We start from the raw sequence: 21,006 nt of genomic DNA, 5'->3' as shown, positions 1-21,006 counted from the left end.
AAAAAAGGTGCGGAACTTGTAAAATATTTTGTTTCACAAACAACACTCAAACAACAGTCTGCAAAGTTTGAAAGGCAACCACGTGACCAAAAACTTTTTTCTCGCCAAAATATTCAAGCAGTTCACTGTTTTCAATGCATTAAATCAGCACGATTTTTTTTTTCAAACACAATTGCCGTAGCCGCAAAATTGACTGGGAAATGTCGAATAAAGTGACCCTGTTACCTTCACTCAATGACCATTGCATACTACTAAGTTAGGGCCATTTGTTTCAATCAAGCTGTCAGGGTGAGAAAGCATAACTCCTTCTCGATGCAGCGTAGGCTGTTCAGTGGCTGTGCGTGTTGTGTTCCCAGGTAGATATGCTGCCCAGTCTTACATTTTGGCTGCAACTCATGCTTAGATACCGTGCAGTAGGTATAACATTAAAGTGTTTTTGTGCAACAGAAAACTAATAATACGCTTCACATAGCGAAAATACCTTTAACATCTGAAGTAATTAGCGAAGTTAAACGCCAAAGCGAGGCAATAAAACTCTGAATAACAAGAATATTTTGAAAGTTACTGTTATGTCCGGTGTTAACGTCGGCCCATAGACGTACGCGTAGGTCGCGGTAGTCCGAAAAGCTCAGGCAGCCTCGAACGGGTAAAAACAAGTTTATTCCTATTCGGATTAAGGCGGCGGCCGATCTGCCGTGGGAAACGACGGTGGCTCGTTTGCGCCGAGCGGGGGAAGGGGAGTAGTTAACATCTGGAAGCCGCTTCAGCATCCGGTCCTTCGCGGGTTCGGCGGCTCGCTCGTGACACAGGGGTGCTCGGAACACAACAGTTACACATGATGGAAACAATGTGAATAAAATGTGCTCGAACGCTAACAGTTATGTTCAAACAAGCGTTTGCGCTGTTAATGTAGGCAATTCGACCACACACACAGACTAAAGGTCTGTTCAAACAAAAGTTCAGCATCAGTGCTCGATCCGCTACATAGGCACGGCTGTCGGCAGTGTCACGCTACGTTGCGGGTGAACGAAGATACTACCGGTGCAGACAAATTTAACGAACTTGAATGTATTAGCAAGTAAGCAAACTTCGCGAGGCGCACCTAACGCGAAACAATATGCTGTGTTGTCTCCCGATGCATCAACCCGAGTTATCACTGTAATGTTACGGCACAAAACGAAAAAGAACCGAAAAGAACGACATGGACACCACGTCCTTGTTTTCCGTTCTCAGTGTTTTTGTGCAATAAGAAAAAAAAGAAAGTAAATGGACTACCGACATGCCCAAGCATATGCGTCTTACATACGGTTGATGCTTAGAGCTAACAGGCGCCGTCCCCACACATGTATTAATTAGTAAACTAAAATTGATGTGCAGCACGAGCGGGCCCCGTTAAAAACGGCTGCCAACGAAGGGCACCGCAAAAATCTGTTCAATTTCTTCGCTGAAACTCAGTGGCGCACGCTCACTCTGCTTTGTACTCCAAACAATCTAAACAAACAAACAAAAAAACTTGCTCACAATCACACTTCGCCATCATCCCCGTGAAACAGTTCGGATAAATATTCTCGCTAAGTAAACATATGCTGTTTTGTCATCAACTAGTTGAAAACAAAACTGTTTGAAGGCATTATTCTCGTGCTCACGCAGTTAACAAAGCGCTGAACGGAACAATGTGAAAGCGGTACTGACTATTTCACTTCGAGTGCTCCACAATATGAATCCACAGGTCCTGTCTTCAGGATGCTGCACCTTTGCAATAATCAGCACTGACAGAACACAATGGTGGAGCACAGAGCGCAGGCACAATTCAAACTAAACACCGACTAATAAACTCTACCGATCGAGAAGCCACGAGCACCACACGCACACACACGGTAGGGTTTATCGCCAGCGCACGCAGTGACATGTAAGACGATGTCGACCCCTTTCCCGCGCTGTGCGCCCGGCGCGCAGCAATACCGGGCAGCCACGGACGAAGGCGGGCAGCCAAGGTTGTCTAGGCGACGAGACTTGATGGCGCCTTGTGGCGCTCTCAGACCGGCTAGATGCGGTTTAACGCTAGCTCCGGCTCACTGCTGATAACGCGGGCGCTGCTTTTTTTTTTTTTTTGCGGCAGCGATCTTGCGTTATACTCGTTCTTCAACAGTGCATCTGAATCGCAGTGAACTTTGTGATGGTGCAGTGCGGCCAGCACGAGCTACTAGTCAGAACGCGCATTTGTAATATTCCGGAGCAATGTTTAGCGCACCTTCACCGACCTAATGTAGTGAATTTTGGTAAAAAAGCTAAGCTGATGCTTTTTGCTTAGCTCTATGGGTCTTTAGGGACTGCAAATTCAAGGTCACGCAGGCGATATTTTATCAGCACTTTCATTTCGGTAAATACATTGCAACATTGCATGCATCGGCCGTCACACTATTCGATGAAAACATATTGCCATGTGCGTACTGCTAGGAAGACGAAGACGACAGCGCATACGCGCATCTGCACGTAGTTGTTTAGGTCTGCCAAAATTCACAGCTAACAGTGTTTTGTATCAAGAAGCTCGGATACCCATCCTTGCTTGCAGATTTCGTATTTTAAGAGTAAACACCCATTTAAAATTTTCTGAATCCACTTTAAGAAGGCGACAATTTGTATTCTTTGCCGAGCCTGGTCCTGGTGTCTTTTTCAATGAGCATTGGTACCCTGTATATAAACCCCAAGTGCTATTTGTTCAAACACTTCTAGATGCTTCAAATGTTAATATATTCAAGATAACACCATCTGTCAAACCAATCGGCCAAGTGCAAATAGAGTTTGACGATATCTTCCCTATTAACGCTAAACACTTGCCCTCTAAATATTTGATTGGTTTATTAGAACAACACCTGTCTCAATTAGGTACTAATACAGTAATTGCAACGGATGCATCTATGAGTGGCGAGAAGGCAGGTGTGGGTATTTTTTCTCTCTCAATATTCTGGTCATTTTCATTACGCCTCCCAGATTATACACCAATATTTGAAGCGGAATTAATGGCCGTTATACTAGCTATTCGTAAACTTCCTGCGACTCATTCGACAGCTGTGATAGTCACTGACTCGTATTCCGTGTGTTCATTCTTATCATCGTCGTCGACATCAGCAGTACTAGAGACTTTTAAATCATTAATCCCAGCAAACATTCGTCTAGTGCGAATGATATAGGTGCCAGGCCATCGTAGTATATTTATAAACGAGATGGCTGACAAACTTGCGCGAACATCTCTTGATCTTCCGATTGTGCCAATCATGCCTCCTACAGGTTATGTAACAGCAGCGAGGTTTAGAAAACTTTCCCTTCTTGAAGACTCATCAAAAATCATGATACCGAATCCAGATTTCTCGCACCTGCAATTCACATGGAATAATAAATGGTGTCCCACGCGTAAAATGGAAGTCTTGGTAAGAAAATTACGTTGCCGTGTACCACCTCTTAATTTCCACTCAAACAGGTCTGGTCTGGTGCCATCCCCTCTGTGCTCAAGCTGTAACGAACCTGAACATATCGACCATTTTCTTATCACACGTCACCGATTCGAAAATCAAAGAAAAAACTGCTTCGAAATTTTATTCAGAAAATTACGAATATCACTTAATACTCCCAATATTTTGTCTTTTGGGGCCACTCATTTGGACACAGCGACAGGAACGTCTGCGGGGCTCTCTGCGAATTCATATATAACACAAGAAGATTACCTTGCTGAGTCAGCGATCAGCTCTCGAATTTTACTAGTCACACTAGCACTTATTATTTAGCTGATACACTGCAATGATTCAACTTTCATGAGAATTTCATATAACGATTCCACCACAGATATTCAACAAATTCTATTATTTCTCCCCTCCTTTTTTCCCTTTTTTTTTCTGACATTGCGCCAAATTAATTTCACAGTCAAAACACAGTAATCATATTCCCCTAATCTAGAAAATCTATAGGTATTTACTTGCATTAACCACCGGCTTCTTGGCCAATCCCCCTTAGTGGGTGAGAGCCACAAAAGAAAGGAACAAGCAAGCAAGCAAGCATCTGCACGCTTTTATGCAGCAAACAATAACAGGAAAGAACAGAAATGCTCTGACACGCGGTGAATAAAAATACTGACCTGCTGCTACTTTCTCAACATGTTATTTACTACTTCTGTCTTCACGTTGCGGCAATACATTTGTACTTAGCTTGCAGTCCTTGGAAAAAGACCACGGCTGAGAATATTTCATCAATGCTGTTTTCTCACTACCTACAATGTCAAGGCTTTGACCGAAGCACGTCTGCTGGGGAAGTTACATAAATTGAAAGAAGGGGATCCACCAAAAAAAAAAAAAACAAAGAGAGAGAAAGAGAGAACTAGAGAATGCGTTTTGGCTCCCCTGAGGAGAGCTTTGTTCACAATTTAGTCCACAAGGCTCCTGTCATTGTGAGCAAGGCCGCGTAAAGGTCACCGAAATGTCCTTATTCTGCATTTTTATTTATGGTCGGCGTCCTCTTCCTAATTTCTATGACGCACTCTTAAAGACACATGAAGATGAACATTCGCTACAGTAAATAAATAAAACGTGCCGGCTAAAAATACATGAAGTCAATGTTCGTTTTTAAGGGACCTGATGGCCTGCTGACGTGGTGGTTATGGCTAAACAACAATGCTGTTGTTGTTTTTTTGCAGATGGTGGTTTTTTTTATCTCCAGCTTTAAAAGCTTCGATCTTATGGGGGACGGGGGGAGGGGGGAGTGTTCTATGCATGGCTACACCAATGTGCGCAACGTTAGCTTGTTCAGGTAAATCAATGCACTTTGTGAGTGTTGACTAATCACGCAAATGACACAGATGAAAGAAACAGGTACAGGAGAATTGGCCCTTACTCTATTGAACAAGCGTCGCTCCTATTGTATCTTCCATCTTATAGTAGTTTGCGTGCTTTATCGATGAAAACTGCGTTTCGGTCACATTACTTTCTGCTTTGAATCATTACTAGACTCGCAAGCAGCTAGTAGTGGGAGCCTTGCTGGTATCAAGATGGTTAACGTATACTAACAGTACAAGCAAAACGGCCCGAAAATGTCGTGCATTCGTAGCCTTGTAGGCGCGTGTGCTCAATTGGGGTGCTCGTTAAAGAACCCCAGGTGGTCGAAATTTCCGCTGTCCTCCACTACAGCGACTCTCATAATTGTTTGGTGGTTTTGGGTCGTTAAACCCCACTTATCAATTATTTGTAGCCTTGCTTATTATACCGCAAATATAAGCGTGTAGATGGGGTGTTTTGAGGGTGTTTTAATTACGAACATCTCAAATATAAAAATGGGGCGTAAAAAGGGTGTTCATATGGGTGCTTTTAATGCGTACACCCGTTTTACACCTTTTAGGGTGTAAATTTTTTTAGAGTGTTCGTTATTCTCACTCTTTAAAATACGTAGGTTGCAGTAAACGCCATCAACATTTCTGACATCACGGCGTTTGGAGCAGGAACTTCCAAGTGGGCGTCGCCAACCGCATTTACATTTTGCGTGTTTTCTCACTTACCAAACGTCTTCTGGCGGTGAGTAGGGAGATTACGGCATTGCGAAAGAGTGACACGAAAATAAAATTGTTTTTCTCTTCAGTCTTCAGTGTCACTTTAAAGGTAAGCGCTATTTCGCACATGACTGCCCACACACCTCCCCGTACCGGGCACCTCACTTATAGCTCAAGCGTCATGTCATGTTCGAGCAGTCGGCAAACAAGTGCCGCGTCTCTGACTGAAAAAGTGGAGTTTTAGACGACAGCATCTGCGTGTTCGCTCAGGTGTGCAGCACAAGCTTCATATCACCCTCAACAATGCACGTTGGTGGCACAATTATGTGATATCACTGAGAAGTGGTATAGGAACTACTCCATTACTACCGGCATCAATGACAATCCGCCTCTACCAACACCATTAGTACCACTAGGAAATTAACGGATGCCACCAGTACTTCTAACACCCTTACCACTTTCATGCCATGCACTTGCAGCGTACCACCATGCTAAGGGCACCGCCGTGTGGATTTTGTCGCTATTAAGAGCAGTATCTACAGGAATCAGGCTATGAGTACGATTCAAGAGGGTCACAGAAGCACAGATAGTTTCCCATCTCTGCAGAAAGCGTTGAAACAACCATTGCAACTAATAGTGCACTCTCCCTTATGTTGCGGAGATCTTCCGCCGTAGCTTTCACAACAAAAGTCCCTAGCCAGCATGTGGTTGCATGACCCTCCTCTCGATTCATCCCCACTGTTCTGTCCGCCGCTGCAGAGCAGTGGCTATTGGCTGCTGACCCGTAGGTGAAATGCACGTTCAAGAACACCGGACGGGTCAAATTTCGGAAACCTTGCCCTACAGCGTCTCTCAGAATCGTTTCGTGATTTTTAGACGTAAAACCTTGTATTTTACTACTATTTGTATTATTACTATTGTTGTTGTGGTGGTGGTTGTAATCTCGTCAGTCTGTGCCTCCTCTTCCTCAAAAAGCTGGTGGGAATATCGTTCGTCAGCGAAGAGGTATCCCTATTGTCGGAACAAAACGGACGCCTGCGTAAGAATCAGTGCCGGGTTCCTCAACAACAAGACTGCGTCATCACCTCCTTTCGGGGAGAGGTGCGCTTCCTGCGTGATGTGCTGAGAAACCGTGCGGCTGCCGTATCAGCAAAGGCAGCTGTGGCCCTACGAACGCGTGATAACGGTGACCGATCGGCGATTTCCAAGCCGCCTGCATGCTGTGGGCAACCTCTCTTCAATATTCTTCTTCTTTGTCGAATTCACTGCCAACTGAAGACATGTCCGAGTGATAAACGTGATTCCTGTGAGAGCCTCTGGTGCAGCTCTTCTTTCACCTGAAGGTGAAGGAAAGAAAAACCCTGTCTCGTTTGGTCGACGACTTTCGTGATTTATGTGGCTCAACGGCCACAATGGCTAAAGGCCGTTGTTTTTTCAAAGCTGAGCCTGGACACTACTGCTGCTGTCATAAAAATACATATAACTGTGTTGAGGAAGAAGAGACGACACAGAGGCGATAATGCCGTGCCGTGTTCGCAGCTTTTATTCGGGACACGAGCGTAGACGGGTTACTAGCTGCCACGTCCAGCCAGGCCACGAGTTCAGCCGTTCTTAAATTTTTCGTGACTCGCGCCACACAAGCCACGCGGCTTGCTTCTTTCTCTCGGCGCGGCCAGCTGGTCAAATCTAGCCTGGCGCTACTTGCCCCCCTCCCCCTAGTGCTTTCAACGATCGAAAACACATGTACAAAAGAGAGAGACAGATACTATGTACATGGACGAATATCCGTTAAGTGCTCATATGAGGAGTCCAGGTTGGTATTCGGTGGGCGACACTGAAAAAAACGCTGCGGGCGAAGAAGTAGGCGTCGGAACGTTGTGGCCGTGCACAAGCGTGTCCCACGACGACGTCGTAGGCAGGATCGAGTGTGGACCAGGTGGCGTGAGGTTTGGCTGCTAACGGTGGCAGTGAATTGGCAGCGCTGGTATAAAGACGGTCTCGACGTAACATAGACCTAAGTGTTGGGCCGCGTCCGGCGTGCTGACGAGGAGATGCGTGCCGACGGATGCGGGAACGTGTCCGAGTAACAGTGCCACGTGCACAGCGGATAATCGGGTGCACGACAAGTGGTGGGCGATTACGCCTGGCTGACCGAGTTCGCGCTTTTGCCATCTTCATGGCCTCAAAAACACGGAGTACGTGCGTGGCAGGACGGCTCAAAAAGGGCAGAAATGTTTTACGCAGAGTGCCCCGATTTTGTCGACATAGTGTCACGGATGGTAAGCATGCAGGTTGAATGCACGTCGTCGCCATCTTCACGAACGAGCCTGCGTTGTGGACATAATTCTGGTGGTTGTCACTTGGCGTAAGATGGTGGTTGTGGAACCTAGTCAGCGCGGGCTCTGCCAGAGGATCGGGTGACATGCCTGTGCCCGTGAAACGACCATCAGTTGTCGGCACGCGAGGGTTGGCGTGCAGGTCTGCAGCATCGCTGGTCACATACAAGGTCGCCCATAGTTCAACTGGAACTTGAACTTCCAATGCAGAGGACTAAGAGGGTCAGGCTGGTCACTACCCTGAAATCGGACAGAGTGTCAAGTTCGATAAAAGGTCGGGTCGGTCGATGACAGGTTGGGTGATGACAGTGTCTGTCGCAGGCTCCAGGGAGGGCGGCGGGGTGGCCGTCATGGAACCTTACGTATCAGAGATGTAGTGGGCCGTGGAGGTCGGCCAAGACGAGCGGGTGGCGAGCATGCCTAGAGTATGGTCCACCGAGGATGATGAAAAATCGCACTTTGTGGCTCACTGGTCGCATGCAGCACGAATGTCCTGATGCGGAACTCGCGTCACTAGTGGCCAGACGAGAGGTTGTAGGAGACGTAGCCAAGGAAGCGATGTCTTGGTCAAGGCAGAGATGATGTCCGGTTGATACCGCTTGCTGTGACTCAAGGGAAACTGGGAAGTCGCGGGTCAACGGAAGCGGGTGGTAGATGAGGCTGTAGGAGACCAGCACCGCAGATTATAAGTCATCGTAAGGCTATGGGCTGGAGCTTGAAGTGGCAGCAAGATGATGCAGCTCTATCAGAAGTGTCGAGAAGAAGGGCGTCCATCAGTGGCTTGTCCATGATGCTATTCACCGCAAGAGCTGCGTCGAGCTGCATAAACCATACCTTCATCATCATCATCATCGTCATCTGCCCGACTACGTCCACTGCAGGACAAAGGCCTCTCCCATGTTCCGCCAGTTAACTTGGTCCTGTGCTTGCTGCTGCCAATTTATACCCGCAAACTTCTTAACCTCATCTGCCCACCTAACCTTCTGTCTCCCCCTAACCCGCTTTCCTACTCTGGGAATCCAGTTAGTTACCCTTAACGACCAGCGGTTATCCTGTCTACGCGCTACATGCCCGGCCCATGTCCATTTCTTCTTCTTGATTTCAGCTATGATATCCTGAACCCCCGTTTGTTCCCTAATCAACTCTGCTATCTTCTTGTCTCTTAAGGTTACACCTGCCATTTTTCTTTCCATTGGTCGCTGCGTCGTCCTCAATTTAAGCTGAACCCTCTTTCTAAATCTCCAGGTTTCTGCTCCGTAGCCAAGTACCGGCAAGATACAGCTGTTACATACCTTTCTCTTGAGGGATAGTGGCAATCTACCTGTCATAATTTGAGAGTGCTTGCTAAATGTGCTCCACTTCATTCTTATTCTTCTAGGTACTTCAATCTCGTGGTTCTGCTCCGCGGTAATTACCTGCCTTAAGTAGACATAGTCTTTTAACCTTGAAGTGCACTATTACCTATCTCGAAGCACTGCTCTTTTCCGAGGTTGTTGTACAATACTTACGTTTTATGCAGATTCATTTTAAGACCAACCTTTCTGCTCTCCTTGTCTAACTCCGTAATCATGAGTTGCAATTCGTCCCCTGAGTTACTCAGCAATGCAATGTCATCGGCGAAGCGCAGGTTACTAAGGTACTCTCTATTTACTCTTATCCCTAACTGTTCCCATTCTCGGCTTCTGAAAACCTCCTGTAAGCACGCGGTAAATAGCATTGGGGAGATTGTGTGCCCCTGCTTTACACTCTTCTTGATTGGTATTCTGTTGCTTTCTTTATGAAGCACTATAGTAGCATTTGATCCCCTGTAGATTTCTTCCAGGATATTTATATATACTTCATCGACGCGCTGATTCCACAGTGTCTGCATGACGGCTGATATTTCTACTGAATTAAACGCCTTCTCGTAATCTATGAAGGCTATATATAGCGGTTGGTTATATTCTGAGCATTTCTTTATTACCTGATTGATAGTAGGAGTGTGGTCGATTGTTGAATAGCCTGTTCGAAATCCTGCTTGTTCCTTTGGTTGATTGAATTCTAATGTTTTTTTACAATGTTAGCAATTACTTTTTTAAATAGCTTGTATACTACAGAGAACAAGGTAATCGGCCTGTAATCCTTCAAGTCCTTGTCATATCCTTTCTTATGTATTACGGTGATGTTAGCGTTCTTCCAAGACTCTGGTACTCTTCCCGTCAGGAGACACCTCGTAAACAGGGTGGCTAGTTTCTTTAACACAATCTGTCCTCCATCTTTCAGTCATCTTTCAGTCATTTCAGTCCGTCTGTCAAATAACTCACGGCCCTCAGTCCCCAGCAGCTGCGAAGCAACTGACCACGGTGGCGGTCAGATCTGCAACGCAGCAGAGGGTGCTAAGAATTTCTGGATCCGGACAGGCCGCCATTGGAACCTGAACTTGGCAACGTTTAACGCTAGAACCTTATCTAGTGAGGGAAGTCTAGCTGTACTATTCGAGGAGCTAGAGGGTGTTAAATGGGATATAATGGGGCTCAGCGAGGTTAGGAGGACATATGAGGCCTATACGGTGCTACAGAATGGGCACATCCTTTGCTATCGGGGCATGGCTGACAGAAGAGAACTGGGAGTGGGGTTCCTAATTCACAGAAACATAGCTGGCAACATAGAGAAATACTATAGCATTAATGAAAGGGTGGTAGGTATCGTAATTAAACTGAATAAGAGATACAAGATGAAGGTGGGACAGGCATATGCACCTACATCTAGCCATGATGACGCTTCAGTTGAATGCTTCTATGAAGACGTGCATACGGCAATGAGCAAGGTAATAACACAGTATACAATTCTGATGGGAAACTTTAATGGAAAGGTATGGAAGATGCAGGCTGGAGACCAGGCAGTAGGATATTATGGCATCGGTACTAGAAACGCCAGAGGAGAGCTACTAGTAGAATTCGCAGAACACAATAATTTACGAATTTTGAATACCTTTTAACGAAAATGAGGAAACCGCAAGTGGACATGGAGGAGCCCTAAGGCCGAAAATAAGAACGAAATAAACTTTATAATGAGTGCACACCCAGGCATTGTGCAGGATGTGAAAGTGGTTGGTAGGGTACGATGCAGTGACCATAGAATGGTATGGTCTCGAATTCGCCTAGACTTGAGGAAGGAACGACCGAAACTAATACGCAAAAAGCCATTCAATGAGCTAGCACTGAGAGGGAAAGTACAAGAATTCAGAGTCTCGCTTCAGAACAGGTACTCGGCTCTTAGTGAGGAAACCAACCTTAGCATAGATCTGACGAGTATCATTACGGTGTGTGCAGTGGAAGTTGGAGGCAGGGTAGTTCGACAGGACACTGGCAAGCTTTCCCAGGAAACGAAGAATCTCATTAAGAAGCGTCAAATCATGAAAGTCTCAAGTACAACAGACAAAATAGAACTGGCAGAGCTTTCGAAGTTTATTAGGCGTAATGTATCCGACGTAAGAAGGTATACCATGGAGAGAATCGAACACGTTCTGAAAAACGGAGGAAGCGTCAAAGCAGTGAAGAGGAAACTTGGGATAGGCAAAAATCGGTCGTATGCACTAAGGGACAAAAAAGGCAAAATAACTACCAATATAGATAGGATAGTTAAAATAGCGGAGGAGGTTTAGAGAGATCTGTACCGTAGCCGGGACAACCACGACTTTAATACTATAATAACTAGCAGTAACCCAGGTGACACCCCACCAGTAATGATAGAAGTCAGAAAAGCTTTGGAGAGCATGCAAAGAGGCAACGTTGCTGGTGAGGATCAGGTAACATCAGATCTGCTGAAAGATGGAGGACAGGTTGTGTTAGAAACCATACCTTGGGGTACGTCCTTTGGCACGGCGACACTGGCGGGCATAGTCACGGGAACATAGCAGCCGATGGCTCGTCGAAGGGCACGTTCTTCATATCACCCAATCCTTCAAGTCCGGAACGGTAGCAGAGGTGGGTCAAAGTGCGGCTGCAAGGCTTGAGCTGGCTGGAACATAGCCGTGAAGCTCAGAGGCAGCGCCTGTCGCTTGCCCGTTGGTCCGGGTTCACCATAGATTGATGAACGAAAGGCGAGACGGCGGTAATGGGGCCGAGCCGTGTTTACTTATTTATTTATTCAGTTATTTGTGCAACCTACATCGAAATGGGTATTATTGTAAGTGTAAGAGGTGAGAAAAAAAAGCTGTACCACAGTCAAACAAAGCGCACGTTGGCGCCATCGAAACGGACATGCATTTGCGCAGCAGCTCCTGCGCATTCACAAAAAGCACACAACTTGTAGTGTTCGCAGCTTTTATTCGGAATGAGACCATAAACGGGTTACCAGCTGCCACGTCCACCAAGACCAGGAGCTCAGCCGTTCTTAAATTTCTCGTGGCTCGTGCCACAAGAGCCATGTGGCTCGCTTCTTTTTCAGCGTGGCCAGCTAGCCAAAGCTAAGCATGGTCCTACAACTTCAATGGATGTGGGACTCGCTCGCTGAATTCCGTACCGACCGGTTGTGCCCTCGTGATCTTCGACGTTAGCGTAGTTCAGACTGGGCTAGCCCTACGCCATCTCCTGACGCCGACAAGAGCTCTCGCCAGTGGTTTCCCGTTTTCGAACTCTTCCAACGGTGTACATATTTCCTGTCTTCTCCTTAGTTCTGTCGTTTGCTGTAACTGCGCCTCGTTATCTCCTTCCTCTCTCTTTCTCTCTTTATGTTTCATTTCTATCCTTTTAACCGCATCTCTACTCCGATCCCTCGTGAACTACTGTTAAGGTGTCGTCACCCTGAGAGACAGGTATGGGGCTCACTTTCCTCTTCTTTTCACTTAAAATTACTTCCTCCCCCTCAATGAATGTGTCTCCCATGTCTTGCTGGCGCCTTCAGACTATGTTTTAGACGTCTTATTTTTTCTGTATCGAAGTTGACGAGGAAACCCTACAGCGCTTGAATAACCCTTTGATTTGGCCTCTGGGATGCCTCTTCAAGCCTTTTCATGATATCCTTCATCCATATGAACTAGTGTCTAGTTTCAAAAGTGCCATGTAACGCCAACATTCTCTACCAGAATGCCCATGGTCTGCGCACAAAGACAAACGAGTTTTTAGCCTATGTTCTTTCGTCTTCGTTTCCAATTATCGCTCTTCGTAAACCTGTCTGGGCCCTCCGATTCCCTCTTCTGTATTTTTCCCCCGACCTTCAGCATTTTCCGCACCGACCGAGATTTCAGTAACAAAGGCGGTGGCGTGCTTATTGCCAATGACAGTTCACTAAAATCTCTTAGAGGGAAAAAAACGGAATCTTTTGAAGAATATATGTGGTTGTAAATCATCCTGGAGCATCAAGAAAAATTGTTCATTAGATGTTTCTATTTATCGCCCCGCATTTCTGTTGCCTTGTTTCATGATGTGAAGTCTTCCATTGAACATGAATTTTCGTTTTATGGTGGGCACAGAATTATTGTTCTTGTAACTTCATAGTGTCTGGATTTGACAGCAGCACGCTAAAATTTTCACAATATAAACACTTCATAGAGAAAACGTGCAGCCTGCTCTTGGATTATCTGTCATTAAATCCTCTACTGCAATTCAACACAGTCATCCATTGCAAAGACAAAATCTTAGACCTATGTCTGTCAAATGATCAACCCGTTGAAGTTTCATGCTCCGACATCTTTTTTGTGGGTCCTGAAAAATTCCACCCACCACCTAATATTTAGGGTGATCAGTATGTACCTAAACTGCGAGCAGAGTAGTCGTTTTAACGAATCGTTAAGATTTGCTTTCAAGAGAGGTAACTACACAGGTTTTTATCATTACTTGTCAGCCGTTCATTGGTTACAGGTTACTGACAAACCAAATGTGGATGAACAAGTTGAGCAGTTGATGGAGTTTGTATCAAACAGCATGCATTAGTTTATTCTGCAGTATGCACTTAAAGGTCATAAATATCCCCACTGATTTTTCCCCTCACTTATAAATCCACTGACACACAATGGTCGCGCGCACAAGAAGGCTACATTTTCTCCATCAGCAAGTGGAAGGAAGAGTTTAGCTCTTGCAGAACTCTTTCTAGACGCCTGTGTAAACGGGACCGCTGTTCGTATAATGCATTAAATAAAAAAGGCAGGTCTGTGAGGAAGGGGCGGCACATTCGCAGCGAAAGCTAGAAGAGTAACCTTTCAGAGTTTTTGTAAACACTCATTGGGTAACTGATGCAATCACACCTGCTGGGTACCCACTACGGCATTATTATTAATAATTTCTGGGTAGTAGACCGGCATTCGATATGTTATCTTTCATCATTCTTCTAAGAAGCGTTGTATCCTCTAAAGACTTGCAAGGAATTTTGTGCCAATTGTTCATGCAGCGACTGACGACGATGAAGATTTAGACCTGAAGCGAGTATGTGCTTCAAAATCTTATTCAGAAAATTAGGAATATCACCTAATACTCCCAATATTTTGTCTTTTGGGGCCATTTCATTGGGACATAGCGACAGGAACATCTGCGGGGCTCTCTGCGAATTCATATATAACACAAGAAGATTACCTTGCTGAGTCAGCCATCAGCTCTCGAATTTTACTAGTCACACTACCACTTATTATTTAGCTGATACACTGCAATGATTTAACTTTCAGGAGAATTTCATATAACGATTCCACCAAAGATATTCAACAAATTCTATTATTTCTCCCCTCCTTTTTTTCCTTTTTTTTCTGACATTGCGCCAAATTAATTTCACAGTCAAAACACAGTAATCATATTCCCCTAATCTAGAAAATCTATAGGTATTTACTTGCATTAACCACCGGCTTCTTGGCCAATCTCCCTTAGTGGGTGAGAGCCACAAAAGAAAGGAACAAGCAAGAAAGCAATGTGCCACATATTCTAACTGATCAAGAACAAGCTTTTGTATTGGCATGGAACATCGGACAAATCACTCGTTACGCTATTTGCATAGTGTGACGCCTGGTTGTTTTTTTATTGCTGTTCTAACACGCTTTATTATTGATACTACCGCGATTCCTTTCCGGACATCAAGTCTGCTTGAGGCAAGTTTGCGAACAAGGTACAAGCACCGGCGTTGCTTAGTGGCAAAATCCTTTGCGTTCTGCGGTGGATCCAGGGCGTCGTTTATCCGTGGGACACTTACTTCGTTGTCATCTTGGTCAGGTAGCGATAGACTACACCCAAAAAACTGCGGCCTATAACTACGATGAAAGATTGATCAAGCACCAGCTAGTTTATGGACAGAATTATGAAATTGAAATTTAAAACTTGATAATTTAACATAAAAAAGTATGGATGAATAAAAACATTGGCCCCTTATCTGCATGTTACGGCACAAATGTCGTCTAAAGACGACCGTCTTCCGTCTGGAGCGAGTGAAAAAAATGTTTATTTGATGTTCAGCGCAAAAACAATCGGTGAATGATATTATGAAGGCGCTGCGTTAGAGTACCTCGAATGTGCAGCAGAGACAAACAAGCGCATCAAGTCATGTCACACGTGACACATGAGCGCTATCTGGCAGAAAACGAAGCGTGCGGCTCTGAGACGGGCGTGCGCGCAAGGCGACGGGTAGGTGCCACCATCGTGTCGTCTTGAAAGCGTCGGAAACACTTGCCTTTTCATGCAAGCGTTGCATGATCAGCGCTGCGTGATAAATGGTACTAATTATAGAATTACATATGAAGGCTTCTTCTAGTAAACTATGCACATACAGAATATATACGTGTTGTTTTGGTGCCTCAGATATGCGCAATAATTGCTTTTTATTTGACAATCGAACAAGTATGAAGGCTGAATCGTGAGCAACATTGGTGGGCGCTGCGAATGGGGTTGGCCGTTTGGGGTATCGGCTGGTGTCATTTAGAGTACCCAGTATTGTTAAAAATAGACAAACAGACAAATCGACAGACAGACCAAATTTTGTGTGTCGAAGGTCCGCAAGAAAGACTATTGTCTTTAAAAGTTAGGAATGCAACGAAAGTCACCGTTTAGAGTACCCAGTATAGTTAAGGATGGACAAATGTACAGCCAGACCAAAGTTTTTGCGTCGAAGGTCCCCAAGAAAGGCTATCGTCTTTAATAAAAGTTAGTCAACGATAGTCAAGACAGAAATGTAAGGTTCTGTCCTTGTTCACCAACATTAGAGGAGACGTGCACGGACTGTTGGACAGCTGTATTATATCGTCGCGTAGCATTTTGTCGACTTTTGTTTTTACGGCTTCCTGTACTTGCGTCCAAAGTCGACATCGGTTCCAAGAGAGAGGTTGGGAACGCCGTTGCGTTATGATGCGATGAATTGCGGCTGGGGTATGTCGGATTCTTGGTGATGATCACAACAAGCATTCTAATCACCCAGAGTGGATGTGAGCCCAATAAATGCTTGGGCATTTGTTGTGGTTACTGATTCACTGCCTCTATTTGGAGCTCTCACTTCAGCTTCTCCTGCCAAGTCTTCTATTCTGAATGCATTCACATCATTACTTCCTCAAAACTTGCGTACAGTGCGATCGGTATGGGTCCTTGGTCATCGTCACATATTTCTGAACGAGATAGTTGGTTGACGCTCCAGCCCAGTGGTCCCTCTATTGTCTAGTAATGTCCTTGACATGTTATGCACATAAGATTACTGAATCCCGATTGCGTAAGTACTCCTTACTTCAATATGTGAACATCATATTACCAGTTCAAAGTTATAATCATCTTTCTTTTGCTTAGAGTTATCATGGTGTTTTAATCATAAATGGGAAGTATCTGGAAGTAAAGAGCCGGAAAATCTCTACCTTTTATTAGTAACTGGCCGTTCTTTCAGTAGCCAGAAAAAAAACCATTTCAAAATTTTACTCACTAACTTAGAAATTGTTTTTGATTCGGGAAACATTCTTTCCTTTGGGGCTTTTTTTTTAGCCACAGCAACAAGCACTGATTAGCTGCATGTCATTCCTTGGCGACACAAAAATATTTCGTCGCTAACTTTCATTCAAAATTTTGATCTTGAGCCTTTGCTTAATTAGCTCATTGCATACCACTGTATAACTGGATTTAGTATATTGGTACATAAAATAATAATGTTAAAACTTTTTTGTGTTGCCCAGTCGGCTGATCATTTTTTCCTTCATCTGAATTATTACCTTCATTCTATATTAATCGCCGGTTTCAGGGTCAATCCAACAAAGTAAGTAACAGCCAAGGCACAGGATCCAAGCAAGCAAGCACATTTGAAGGTTCGCAAGGACAAGTAGTGGGGGAGCAGGAGTTTGTGTTGGTTTTGCTTGAGCTTCGAAGGCTTCGATTGACGTCAAAATATGGCTGGGGACCTCGATTCGTCGTAACTGGTTTGCGTGAATGTGGCCGAAATCATTGCTGGCGTCCACGAATTTGCCCATGTAGGCGGCCTTCCTCACAATGTTATGGTGCCTGTATTCGTGGCTGAAGTTTGTGAGCAATTCTTTAGCCTTGGCATGATGCAGCTCGGAGATGCACCTTCTGATGATTCAGAAGCAGATTCCGGTCACTATCGATGATGCCGTTTCTGTCTGTGGGATTCTGGGCTGGAGAAAAGCAGAACCGTGGCCTCCTCTTTTATGGCATTTAAAACATCGGTCACTGGAGTCTAGTGAGGTGACAGTGCTTCTTCTGAGGTTTGCGTCATTGACTCATATCTCAAGTTGATGACGGCCATGCACTCACTTAGAAATTACATCCCAACTATCACATTCCTGGAGCACTGCTGTAGTATTACAAAGCTCGCAGGGTAAGTATGCTTAGTTGCATCATTAGTGCTTCTGAGCATCATTCATTCGAAACCCGATCATGAACAGAGGCATCTACTTGTGTGATAAAACGAAAGCATTGCTGTGGTATAAACCCCCAAAATTTTCATTCGTTCACTGCAGTATTCGGAGTCTTTGAAAGTATCAAGATAATATGCTAAACTTTCTTTCTGTACTTGCTCATAACTTTTCTACAATCTGTTTGTCGGAAACGTGGCTAACATAAGCAGATGGCAAGCTATTTGATCTTCCACGGTACACTAGTGAACATAGACACCGGGGTATCCAAAGAAGTGGTGGATCTGCCATTTTTCTGAATTCGTCAGTTCTGTACACTCGTCGTCATGATATTTATTCCGTAATTTGTTGTGTGCGTCTGTCTGGTTAGAATTCGACCAGAATGTCTTGCCGTTTAACAACAGACATACAATCCTGGCACGCATTTATCGTTCTCCGTCGTCTCCGCATTCGGACTTCTGTTCCCATCTGGAAGAAATTCTTGTCATCTTAACCAATGAAAATAAAACATAATCATTTGTGGTGACATTAACATAAACATACTTCATCGCAAGTGTCAGTCATGCTTCGACTGCCTATTTATGTATGATTTTTTTACTTTAATTGATGTTCCAACAAGATGTGACACTGCTGGTTCTGGCACTTTATTAGACCGTATATTTTCATCTTTATCCTCGGATTGCACCACTGGAGTGATTCCATTACGAATCATTATCCCTTGTTTTTAAAACTTGGCACCAGAAAATGTACGCAGCATTGCCAATACACTAAAAGTTTCCTCAAATAAAGATTATTTACACAAAAGGTGCATGGCGCATGCTGGAAAAGTGTTTTACGTGAAGATTCTTCTGAGAAGGCATATTTCGTGTTCTTGTCAACAATGACGCACTACATTAATTATTGCACAACCCACGTATCCCGTAAGCACATATTCTCGTCTCCTAGGAATCCATGCATCACAAATACATTGCTGCACTCTATAGTAAAACAATTGTCTTAAAAATTCAAACTGCAGCCTTTCAACGTAGCTTTGCGAATTAGATTTAAAAATAACAATATTAGTTCAGGCATCCTTAAGCGTGCAAAACGAGAATATTATGAATGGCGCATATGTGAAAACCAAATAAATACCAGGCCCAATTGGGAGCTCATTCAAAATTGTAATATTACCGACTCAGATACGGATAAGAAAAATAATTTACAGTTATACGGAATACACTAATGAGGCTGATATATCTAACATTTTCAGTGATCATTTTGCCACATGCCAAAATACGTCTTCTTCTAGTGTTCCACCTTATCTTCCACGTAGCTCTCAGTCTTTCTTCTTCATCCTGTTTTATCAGAGCAAGTGTTTCATGTGATTTCTTTCCTAAAAGTTACGGGACCAGGGCTGAATTCTATCGAGATTTCTAAAATAAAACTGGTTGTTGCGACCATCACAATGGTGGGGACAGATATTGCTAATAAAATCTTCAAAACACGTAAATTTCCCGAGTTGCTGCAACGTGGCAAAGTGATTGCGAGGTTCAAAAAAGGTGCTCGTGATAACGTTAACAACTACCACCCAATTTGTATTTTGTCATTTTTTAGTAAAGTCATTGAAAGCTTCTGTACACTCCTTTAATGAACTATCTAAACAAATTCCATTTCTCTCCTCATGCCAGCTTGGTTTTAAGAATGATTATTCCACAGAACTGACCTTATTCTATTTCACGGACAGCAGTAAACAATTTATTGATGAAGGGTTTGTCGTAGGAGCCATATTCATTGACCTAACAAAAGCACTTGACGCACTAGTACATTCCATTCTTTTCGATAAGCTGCAGTCTTTTGGTAATACTGGCCCATCATTAACCCTATTTTGCAACTACTTGTTTGACAGGCCGCAAGTATTGTATGTTACTGGCCAATTTTTATCAACAAAATAATTAACGGCAGCGTTACCCAAGGCTATATATAAGGCCCTTTTTTGTTTCTCCTATTCATTATTGACTTACCCAATACACTCGCATCTGTGATGTGTGGTGCGCGTTCAAAGTGCGCGCCTTCGAGAAGTGCGCGAAATTAAAGGATGACCGAGTGCACGTGCTGGGTCGCCTGAACAACGACGACGCCGAGGACCGGTACACGTGAGAGCGTGGAGCGCAAGCATCCAAGACCATAAAGAAAACAAGGGCCAATGGCTGATCACCACGGAGTTTTGAAAGGCCAATGAGAACGAGACAAGTGGGCCAGAGCTGAAGCAGGAGCCTGGGGAGACCAGAGCAAGGGGAATTCGAGGCAGGCAGTGCAAGCGGAAGGTCGTCACCGGACCGGGCGCTGAAGATGGGCCGTTGGGTTCCGGACCCGAGCCTACAGGACTTCCACCGGCCGGGGCCTCCTGCTGTCGGGTTCCCGCTCCAAAGGACCGTGGCCATCCGGTCCTGAACTCCTTTCCAGAGCCTGCGGACTTCGGTTCCGGCAGGCGAGCTACAGCCGTCGGGCTCCGGGCCCGAGCTGTGCGCCCAGCTGCTTGACTAGGTCGACCCTAGTTCCCGGACGCGTCGCCACCAGCCTGCGTTCTCCCGTCTCCGACGTGTCCACGCTCCTCAAGCCGAAACCATCACGATTTGGTAGGGCTTTTCGACGTGTCGCCAGCAGCCAGCGTTCCTTCATCCCCGTCCTGCCCGCGTCCTGAAGCCGGAATCACCGCGTTCCGGTTTGCTCATCGTCGGCGGAATTCAGCGTGTGGGTGAGACTGCACAGATATCTTGCGCTACTCCCATCACTCAGCCCCTTTCGAACGTTAGGTTTAGTTACTGACTTTGAACGTTCTTGTTGGGTGTTTACAGATGTGTTTCGTCATGTCCAGTCAACTGTTTATTAAGTGTTTTGTTTTGTGAGGAATCTTTGTCTTTTTACTTTTCAATTAAACTTTTTGTGTGTTTCTTGGAAACCGAACGGCTTTGTCCTTATTAACAAAACTCTCTGAGGCTCAGCCCGGGAGAAAAACAAATCAGCAAATAAGAACCTGCATCACAAATTGGCGTCCGCGACAGGACAAAGTCGTTTGTTTTTCATGTAGATTTTTCGACGCGATGAAAGCCATGAAAAGCACTTCGGAATTATTAGATCTGGCGGAGAGTATAAGTCTCAAGGGAGCGGAGTTCAAGGAGTGGTACGACAAGCAAATGGCGCAAGCGCAAGAGGAACGGGCTGCGATATGTGACGCTAAAAAGCAGCAGATTGCATTGCAAACACACGCTAAGAGAGAGGAGTTCGAGCGAGAAACACGGGCTAGGAGAGAGAAGCTCGAGCGAGAGACACGCGCTAAGAAGGAGCAGCTTGAGCTAGAAATG

General features: G+C 44.9%; 2 protein-coding genes across 6 annotated transcripts in view; one reads left to right on the top strand and one right to left on the bottom strand.

Moving 5' to 3' along the window:
- Nucleotides 1-2,613, bottom strand: part of LOC119161647 (low choriolytic enzyme) — a 1,178,895-nt gene extending 1,176,282 nt beyond the window's left edge. The window contains exon 1 of one of the 4 annotated variants that reach the window (XR_012887764.1): nt 1,693-2,315. The gene's annotated coding sequence lies outside the window, so the exon portion shown is untranslated. Of the gene's footprint in view, nt 1-1,692 lie in introns of all 4 variants that reach the window. The other 3 variants (XM_075880929.1, XM_075880927.1, XM_075880930.1) reach the window with 3 other exon arrangements.
- The window catches only part of LOC119160776 (nose resistant to fluoxetine protein 6), a 185,454-nt gene that overhangs the window by 64,457 nt on the left and 99,991 nt on the right, over nt 1-21,006 (top strand). The window lies entirely within an intron of this gene.

Source organism: Rhipicephalus microplus, chromosome X (genome assembly GCF_043290135.1).
Source record: "Rhipicephalus microplus isolate Deutch F79 chromosome X, USDA_Rmic, whole genome shotgun sequence".
Taxonomy (NCBI): domain Eukaryota; kingdom Metazoa; phylum Arthropoda; class Arachnida; order Ixodida; family Ixodidae; genus Rhipicephalus; species Rhipicephalus microplus.
This window is presented reverse-complemented; position numbering and strand designations above follow the sequence as displayed.